Below are 9,855 nucleotides of genomic sequence, written 5' to 3' on the forward strand. Positions count from 1 at the left end.
TTTATGTAAGTTTAACAAGGAAGATCTGTAAACCTGACGTCGCAGTTTAAATCCACTTTGGTTGTTTTTTGTCCTTCCTGCTGTCACTCATAAACACTCTAAGATATTTTTTGTGGTGATTTGGCGCGACATAAACGCAAACTTCGAAATCCAAAATGCTCCACTCCACCACCTCCAGCGTCTCCTACATCCGACCGGGACAAAGCTTACGACGCTAACTGCCAAAAATGTACAGGTCAAACTGTCATGTCAATAAAAACATTTTCACTCCTCATTATCTTTCATTATTGAACTTCTGTTGGATGATTTTGGATCATATTCTGCTAGGAAATTTCTGTTAAAATGGTGCCTGTGCAGAAAATAGTGCGTCTCTTCTACAAGTGAAGCTGTTGAGGGTCATGTGGACAAAATACGGCGCCATTTCTCTGAAGGTCAGGTCTCAGGGCTTCTGATTCCTCAACGGCTCGGCGGACTCTAAACCTGTCCGCTGGTTTACAGCTCCTTTCTTATACGGAAGGTTTTTTTCTGCGTCGTGGCCGTGTGATAAACGACAGCCCGCATTATGAAAAGGTTTTGAGAGCGAGCCGACGTCCAGCGGCGCTTCCTGGTTGAGCTGCGCCTGAGGTGAAACCACGGCGGAGTCCCAACCGCCAGTGATTTATCCGTTTCTGCTGAACCCCCCCGGGAGACAGAGGCGCATCAAACCGACTCACTCAGCGATATTAGTTTCTGTCACAGACCCTTTGCCGCTGTGGACATATTTAAGACATTCACGCCTGGACGTGAACTATACACGACAGGTGATGGATCGGCAGCGGGATGAGAATCTGTCCAGGTGAAATCCTCAATAAATCTGCCCTGATCTTTACTGTTGTCTCTGATTAAGGGCTTGTGGGGGAAGGAGGAAGGGAGGGAGGGAGGGAAGGTATAAGGGCGCCTGAATGTCTTACAAATTTTCACACACTGCAAGAGGAATCAATCAAAGGGTATTCAGGCTTCGACTGGTATCTCTGTGCATTAAAGGATTTAAATATTCAGGAGGGAAAGTGGAGCTGAACTGAGCAGTTGGATTTTCTGAGTCTATAGAATCAGCAGGTTTTAAATGCCATAGCAGATGGAAAGCTATGTCGGCGTTGCTTTATTACAGTTCCATCTTTGAAATCCCATCTAGACCCCACTCCTCCCCCCGTCGCCAGCATGTGTAGCATAACCTTGATCGTGTCACACAGCTTGAGTCTTTTGTGCTGCTTTACATTAAGGCAATAAAAAAGAAAAGAAAATCGATAATGCATCAACACAGTCCAGACAAGATCATCATTTATGCCAAACAGAAAAAAAAAAAAAAGGATTTTCTTCCAAGGACATGCTCCATGTGCTCGCCGGTCATTGAACAGATGTTGGATGCATGCCGATATATCAGCAGCAACATTAAAACCACCGACAGGTGACGTGATGACATCGATTACCTCGTTACAGCGGCACCTGTCGAAGGCTGGAGTCGGTTCTGGAACTTGTGTTAGAAGCTATAAAAAATGTGTAAGTGTGCAAAAACTGCATTAAAGTGAGTTGAAGGTGTTGACTTGAGGTCTTGGCGCCTCGCGACACCTTCAGAGGTGTTTTGGCGTTACATTTTTGGACCTACAACATGTAGCAGGTGGTTTGAACGTTGTGTCTGATCGCTGTGCATCGCTCTTCCTCTTTCTATCTGTCAGCATGCCACGCCGCGAAATTGAACAGATTGTATGTGGAAGTGTTCTGAGGGTAATAATCTTTTTCCGAAGATTACAATGGCGTTTGTGAATGTAATCCATTTTGTTGGATGTTTACCTGAGGCTTACGACACCCCCCCGACACGGCGCTCTGATATTAATATTCCTACTTTAACCCCGTGGGGCTGACCCGCCCGTCAACCCGCGGCGGCAGGTGACGCCGAGGGCGGCAGACCCGGTCCTCTCTCTTTGTCGTGCTCCGGCTCCGCTCGGCTTCGTCGGTATATGTGGAGCAGGGATCAGTGTAAGACCCTGGTTAAGCTGAGGGCTGTGGCTGCCTGCGCAGAACCAGACCACTCTCCCTCCCCCTCCAACCCCTCCCCTCCTCCACCGCTGCTGCCACCGGTCCAGCTGTCACCACCACAGTTGACTAGGTGACTGCCCACACATACAGCTGACCTCTGACACACACACACACACACACACACACACACACACACACACACACACACACACACACACACACACACAGGAGAGATTAAAAACAAAGTGGTATGCTCACATGTGGATTAGAGAATGTGTACGTGTGTGTGTGTGTGTGTGTGTGTGTGTGTGTGTGTGTGTGTGTGTGTGTGTGTGTGTGTGTGTATGTGTGTGTGTGTGTGTGGTTTTGTGCACCTCGCTGTGCTTTAAATTGTACCAACAATGTTTCTTTTCTGCTTGCCGACATGTTTAAAGCAGGAGTGTAAAAAATAAAGTCAGTTCTCCTAAATCACACACGCAGCCAGAAAAAGTATTGATTTTTCATGTCCCGAGGTTTTGTAATATCAATTTCATTTGTGCTAAAGATAGAAATGAAAAATTAGGTTTGAAAATATGGACGGGATGATGCACAGACGCCAGCGAAGCTTTGATTTGTCGAGCAGAAAGTAGTTCAAGTGAAAAATGACTCACGGCGATGTCTGTTTCACGAGGAAAGACACGTTACATTTGAAGTTTTTCAAACATACTTTGTCAATTCTTTCAACTCTGACGGGGATAAATCCACTTTACTAACCAACTCATGACTCGATGCCACCAGGAGTACGTTCCCATCTCCTTTTTTGTGCAGTTATTTGGGTGAACTAACCTTTAACAGCGTCAGTTCTAAGGTTTAACGTCATCTCATGTCGTTGTGTTGAACTTCTATCAAGTCAGTTGACTGCAGACGTCCTTTACGGAGCAGCTGACGGGTTTAAAGTGACGAAATCGCTCGTTAAAATGGCGCCATTTTCTCTTTACTGCGTTTGTGTTGGTTTGACAAGAATTCACTGTGATTGGCAGGTAGCTACGAAGAGGAAGATGGCTTCAGTTTTAGTGGGAAAACAGCCCTCTATTAAAAAAAACTGTTACATTAGAACTGTCTGAAAACACTGCACAGCAATTTATGATTATTATAAAGGAAAGATTTTACAGTTCTGGAGAGTTTTACATCAGACTTTTATCATTAATAATATCTCTCATTTGTTGCAAAGGTAAGTCAGAAGGAAAAGAAATCCAAAATAAACTACGTTCTAGGATTAAAACTATATAAAAACAGCTGTTCATATTAGTAGTTTATTAAGTTTTTTTTCCAGCTGACGCAGAGCAACATCATCATCCTGTTTGAGTTGTGTTTGTGTTCTCCAAATCAATACAAATCCAATATTGACTTTCTGCTCTGGTTCAGACTCCCTAAGAAAAAGTATTTTTCACCTGATCATTTGTTCCAAAGGTAAAAAACAAAAAACAGAAGAACTGAGCTGCAGGTCAGGTTCAGGTTATGGCAACGTACAGTTTCATGGCAAAATGCTCAAAATGGCCGCCACGCCACAGACACACCGTTTAACAAAAAACAAAACTTTTTGATAACTTTTCCTTCCAAAGATCTTAAGATTGGACGCACCAAATTTCAAGTCAGTCTGATAAATTCTGTTGGAGGAATTTGTTAAAGTGCAACACGTGCAAATCGGCAAAAACAGAGACTGAATTCAAAATGGCCGACTTCCTGTTGAGTTGAGGTCATGGTGCCAAGAGACTTTTTAGTAGATCTAGGTGTGACACACATGTGTACCAAATTTGGTGCATGTAGGTGAAAGTAGCCGCATAGGTGGGCAGTTATCATGACGACTAAAGTTGAAGGTTTTCTGTTGCTGCTGCTCGATGATCGGCTGGACGTCGAGCTTCGGCAAAGTTTGTAAGAACTGAGTGACGGACGGCATCAGTCACTCTAACTGCAGCTCAAACATGTAAAACCACTGAATGGAAAGCAATCACAGCATATCATAAACAACCGTTTTATGGTTTTCTCCGGGGGATGATGTATTGATTTGTGCCGCGATAAATCATTGGCAGAAAACTGAAGACTCCTCCTCTTTTAGTTTTTTTTGGAGAAGCCAGTTTATGAAACTCGTGGAAGTCGATCTTTTTTTTGTTGTTGGAGCTGGATGGAGAGTGACGAGCAGGGAGGAGACGTGTGACACGGGAAGCAGAAATAAACCCTTAGCGACGTCACGATCACGAGCTGCCACCGGGACGCTGCCCCCCCACCGGGACGCTGTCCCCCCACCGATCCCCCTCCGGTCTCTTCTAAGGTTACCATCCTTCACGGAGACGCTCCCCGCCGTGACACTTGCTCGGAGGCTAATTGTGAAAAATTAAGCGCCGCACACGAATAGAAAGCGATTAGGGCTAATCAATTTACCCCTACTACAAATTGCACACATTCACCAACACCTAGGTTGGTGTCAGTATCCACAAGAGGCAGAAGAATGACAAGGAAAGAGAGATGCAGTGCCCCCCCATCCCTCCACCCCTCCCTCAGCCTACGGCATGTCAGTTTCCCTCCTCAACAGGGACAGGACGTTAGACGAGGTGCAGGCGGTGCTGCGCCGTGAATATAAATGGGGGCCCGGAGTCTCTGCTGTAAACTTAGGAAGGAAAGGAGAGCCAGACTTCATCTTCTTCTTCTTCCCACCCTGAGTTTAAGATCTCATCAGATAGGCAGCGTGGTTACGGGGAACTCGGAGAACTCGGATCATAGCCTGGATCGGTGCCTGTGATGTTCACACGGTGACCCGGTCGGGATCACGTTGTGACGCCGCATGATCGCATCATTCTCAGTGAAATCTACGACTCCTCTCCGGTGACCTTGGGTAGATCGCGTCGATGTCCTCCGCACTCAATGTTTTACAGTCCCGGGTGCTCATAGACCGGCTGTCAATCGCAGCGTTGCCGTGTGAAAACACTTGTCGTCTGTTGGCGTTCTTTTTATCTTTTTCGGACACATCTTCCCTCAATCCTACTCCTCCTCCTCTTCCTCCTTCTCCTCCTCCTCCTCTCTCTCTCTGCACAGGCAGCCAAGATGGTGTGAGGTCCGGTATCTTTAACATTTGATCAAGCAGATCGTCTCTAAGTGTTCGTGGAAGAGCTGGACAGCTGCCAACCCTGAGACACAAACCCGGAGGTGGTTCCGGTCTGCCTGCAGGCTGCAGACACGTCAACACGCTCCTGGCATCACACATCAAACACAGCAGCTCATCGTACATTCATGAAGACATCACCGAGAAACAGTCACCTTTTATGAAGCATGTTGGTCCAACAACTTAATTCGTGCAGTTAAAAACTGAAGGAACTTGAAGTTAAGTTTGTGTTTCTGAAGGCGGTGCTCATGCTAATAACCGGCGCTCCAGCTAACGACACATATAAACTAATTTAGTTCATAAAACGTTAGAAAATATTTATTGATTTTCCTCTTTCATCCATTTAGTACTCTGTTAATTGTTTTCTGCATGACATCCCGTGTTATTTACTTCAAACAAACTTAAGTGACATCACTTCCTGTGCAGAAGATGTTTTATAAATAGTAAACAAACATCAGCTGACCAAAACAGGAAATGCTAATATTTGTTCATTCATGAATCAAACAGAAAAAAGTCCACTAAGATAGATGATTGTTATTTGTAGCAGGAGGAAGGTGGAGAATATGTTTACCTGTCCTGTGTTTGTGTGTCAGCTGAGTGGCCACTAGTTGGCGCTGTGGGCATTTAATGTGTCCCGGATAATCAGGTTTTAGACAGTCTGATCAGATTTACAGTCATTTATGTAGAGAAAACTATTATTTGTGTATATTTACGATGTTTCAGCTACACACAGTAAATTCAGGCTTTTATTGTGAAACAGCTGCAGGAAGTGAGTATATCAAAAAGGGACTTTTTTTTTTCAGTATTTCTCATCATGAGAACAGTTTGAAACATTTCATTCACTGAAACTGCATCACATCAAACCATCCTGTGATGTTACAGGTGTTTTCACCTCTTAAAAGCCGATTCTTCCCGCGCAGTGATTACATACAAAGTCAATGTAAAGACGACGCAGCAGGCGCCGCCGAAGGACGCAAATTCACATCACACGCGACGCGTCACTTCGGCGGATGCACGTATTCAATAAGTCCGTTACAACTGCTGCTTCTTATTGGATCAGTCGTGACTGATCGACTCTTAATGTGAAAAAAAAAAACACGTCACTGGAATCTGCTCTGAGGACCAGTCTGAGTTACGGGTTGTTGTTTTTGTCTTTGGTGCCTCTTTAAGTCCTCACATGTATAGAAGGACAAGGCTGTGTGAGTGTGTGTGTGTGTGTTGTGTGTGTGTGGTGTGTGTGTGTGTGTGTGTGTGTGGTGTGTGTGTGTGTGTGTGTGTGTGTGTGTGTGTGTGTGTGTGTGTGTGTGTGTGTGTGTATGTGTGTGTGTGTGTGTGTGTGTGTGTGACACGGGCCGAGGATCCTCCCATTCTACTTCCTATTACTGCAGCGGGGATATGGTTGGTGGAACATAATGAAAGGGCCATTTTTCAGCTGCCTAACTGGTGCTGCTGCAGTTCACACTGTTCACACTGTTCACACTCGTCTCACTCGTCTCACTGTCTCACTGTCTCACCGTCTCACCGTCTCACCACACACTCCTTCATCCTTCACGTGGAGCCATATTTCATCCTAAAGTCCTCATTCCTCTCCACAAACGCGTCTGTCTTCTTCTCCCACAGATGAATGTTTCTCTGAGCAGAGTTAAAAAAAAAAACTAAAAAAAACAGAAGACTGTTTTCTGTCTTTGTCCGCTGACAGATCGGATTTTGAGGGGGCGTGGCTAGTGACCAGAATTTGTGACATCACAGGTAGTAGTCTGATTTAACTTGCTCAAGTACGATGAGGAAACCCGAAGCCTGCCGGGACACGAACACCGAGAAAGGAGCTCATCTCATGTCCGCTTGGTTAAAGTTCAGAAATAATACTTTATAGATTCTTGAATTTTTAATAAGGATTTAAAAAAATATTCTTCAGAAGATAATTCAAATCTTTTAGTAGAAAAAAACACATCTTACATCTTAAAACATGGCCGGATCTTTAAACCTCCTCCTGCACAATGGAGAATTTAACCAGAACAATAACCAATAAGAGATATTTCTGATGAACACAGAGCTTCAGCTCCACTTTAAAGAGTCACTTCATCCAAATCACTAAATTCTTGGGTTCAAGAGATGATCGACAATAAACAAAACAAAAAAAGAGGAATAAATTATGCTATAAAGAATTAATTCTTTGTGAATTTCTCACAATTATTTGACACGTTTTCCTCTTCAGGTCTGAATAATGAATTGTCCATGAAGAAGAATCAGAGGAGGACTTGTTTTACTTTCGAAAAGTTGATTTATGAGCACGTCTCCGGTTCAGGTTTGAATTTTGGAGCCAGAACTGATCAAACTTTTGTCATAAAAGCTGGACTCGCTGGCTTCTCTCCGTCCACAAGTTAAAAAAAAAAAAAGAAAAAAGAAGATCTTTCACGGAGCGTGACGGAAGAATGCGAAAGTAACCGAGAGATAAAAGCCGACGTCATTCTCACACGTTCCCTGAGTTGCAGACGGTTTCCTGACACTTGGTAACGAGGAGCGTCGCCGGTAAGCAGCTGCTTCGACTTCTCATTTTCTATCAAGCTTGTCACTTGTTTTGTTTTTTTGTTTTGTTTTGTTTTGTTTTGTTTTGTTTTGTTTTGTTTTTTTGTTTTGTTTTGTTTTGTTTGCGTTCCTCGCGAGTCTCAGACAGAACACGTTGATTTCCTTCTTGTGGCTCTAAATGACGACTGAAGGAGATGTTTGAGAGAGTACAGGAATCCTGGAAAGTCGTATAGTTAGTGGCAGTTTGGTTTCCCCTGCAGCAGCAGCAGCAGCAGCAGCAGGTCCTGTGTTCAGGTATCAAAGCACCCCCCCCCCCCCCTCCCCTCCTCCAGATGCTCTCACTGTTTACAATGACGCATCGATCCACTTCTGTTTAATCTCGCCGGCAGCTCGCTGAGTTTAAAGCAACAGTTACAGCACGCCGTCTCATCCCCCCCCCATGCCCCCCCCCCGCCCACACACACACACACACACACACACACCACCCTCTCCCCCACCAGCACCACCCCACCTCCTCCGAGCAAGGATGCTGTCGAGTCCTGCCTCTGATCTGATCCTCTGTGCTCTGATAACTCTTCTATTGACGGAGGAAGAGGAAGAGGAGGAGGAGGAAGAGGAGGAGGGTGCCACTTAAACATACCTTCCAAACAGACGCAGAAAGCGCTCAGTTTTTGCAAAGTGAGAATGAAGTGATGAAGACACACGTCAGTGATGAAGGTGGTCTCTTACCTGTGTTCACATCCAGCCCGGGCTCGTCAGCGCTCATCCCGTGTCCGCGGCTCCGGCTCTCCTCCTCCCTGTTCTCTTTTTATTTGTTGTTATTGTTTTAATTTTTTTTTCCCCTTCTTTCTTTCCCCTTCTTCTTCTTCTTCTTCTTCCTGTCCCTCCTTCGTCCTCTCCCTCCCCCCCTCTCTTCCTCTTCCTCTAACCCCCTCGCACTTGTTTGAGTCTATTTCAGTAGCAGCAACAGAGGAGCCCGCTGCGACGGTGGCATGCTTTCCAGCACTTTGGCAGAAGGTCACATTATCACTCGCTGGTGAGGAGGGAGGAGGGAGGAGGAGGATCAGGAGGAGGAGGAGGAGGAGGATGGAGTGATGGAGGGGGGGATCTGAAGGAAAATAAATCTGTCCACCGTTGTTCTCCCGGCTGAATGTTCCCGGTCAAAGTTGAGACCTCAGAAGACTTTCAGGTGAGACGTCCTAGAATGCTTTGAGGGACAAACTGGTGCATAAAGTCTCCTCCAGCTGTGCACCTCCGGAGGGAAAACGATAATTCCTCTCTTTTGGCTGCAAAATGCGACTTCGGTAAAAACTCAGAAAAGCTGCCAAAAAAACAAAAACAAAAAAAAACTTCCAGCGTCTTATTTATCAAAACAACAAAATCCTCAGAGACTCAGCTCGTCGGCGGCGTCCTCGCTCGTCACCGAGACGCGGGTGTACTCCATCTTTGTCCAAGACACCTGTCCGCGCGGCGCGTCCCCATCGATCACAGGCTCCGCGGGGTGACCCTCGTCTCCCGGCCTCCCTCCTCCTCCTGCGTCGCCCTCCTCTGGTGCCGCCGCTCCATCAAAATAAGAGCGTTTTTTAGGGGGACGATCCAGCCGTTCCCGGTGGTGGGTGGCTCGGTAGGGGGGGGGGGGGGGGTCGAGGCTGGAGTTCGGAGCTTCTTTGGGGATCTTCCTCTGAACTCCTCGTCCTCTTCGGTGTGCCGCTCTCTCGCTCCTCCACCTGTGGCCCCTCCTTCCCCCGCCAGCAGAGCTTCCACTCTGGCTTCTCTGGCCGGCTGTAATCCTGACTCCTCCGCTCCGTGTCACAGGAAGGGCTTGTGAGCTCTAATCATTATGTAGTAAGGATTTATCCTCTCTCTCTCCCTCTCTCCTTCCCTCCCCCCTCCCCTCTCCTCCCTCCCTCCTCCCCCGCCCTGACGTTTATTCTCCTCCCTCTGCTGCCCGGCCGCCCTACAACTCTCGCCATACTACAGCCACCTTTTTCCTCTCCTCACTCTTCATTCATTTGTCAACACCGTTTTCTTCTTTCTTTCTTTTATTTATTCCCCCCTCTCCCCCTCCACTCCCCCCCCCCCCCCCCCCCCCTCTCTCGTCTGTCTCGCTGCAGCTCACATCAACAGGTTTGTCCTTGAAATCTTCTCCGGGACAGACCGAGGCGCCGCTCCTCTTCTTT

General features: G+C 46.5%; 1 protein-coding gene across 1 annotated transcript in view; it reads right to left on the reverse strand.

The window, feature by feature from the left end:
* Positions 1–9,526, reverse strand: part of grin2ca (glutamate receptor, ionotropic, N-methyl D-aspartate 2Ca) — a 54,335-nt gene extending 44,809 nt beyond the window's left edge. The window contains exon 1 of the mRNA XM_069165277.1: positions 8,405–9,526. The gene's annotated coding sequence lies outside the window, so the exon portion shown is untranslated. The remainder of the gene's footprint in view (positions 1–8,404) is intronic.
* Positions 9,527–9,855: the final 329 nt, after the last annotated feature.

This window comes from Embiotoca jacksoni, unplaced genomic scaffold (genome assembly GCF_022577435.1).
Source record: "Embiotoca jacksoni isolate LCO1_2020_lvr unplaced genomic scaffold, fEmbJac1.0.p SCAF_34, whole genome shotgun sequence".
In the NCBI taxonomy this organism is placed as follows: Eukaryota; Metazoa; Chordata; class Actinopteri; family Embiotocidae; genus Embiotoca; species Embiotoca jacksoni.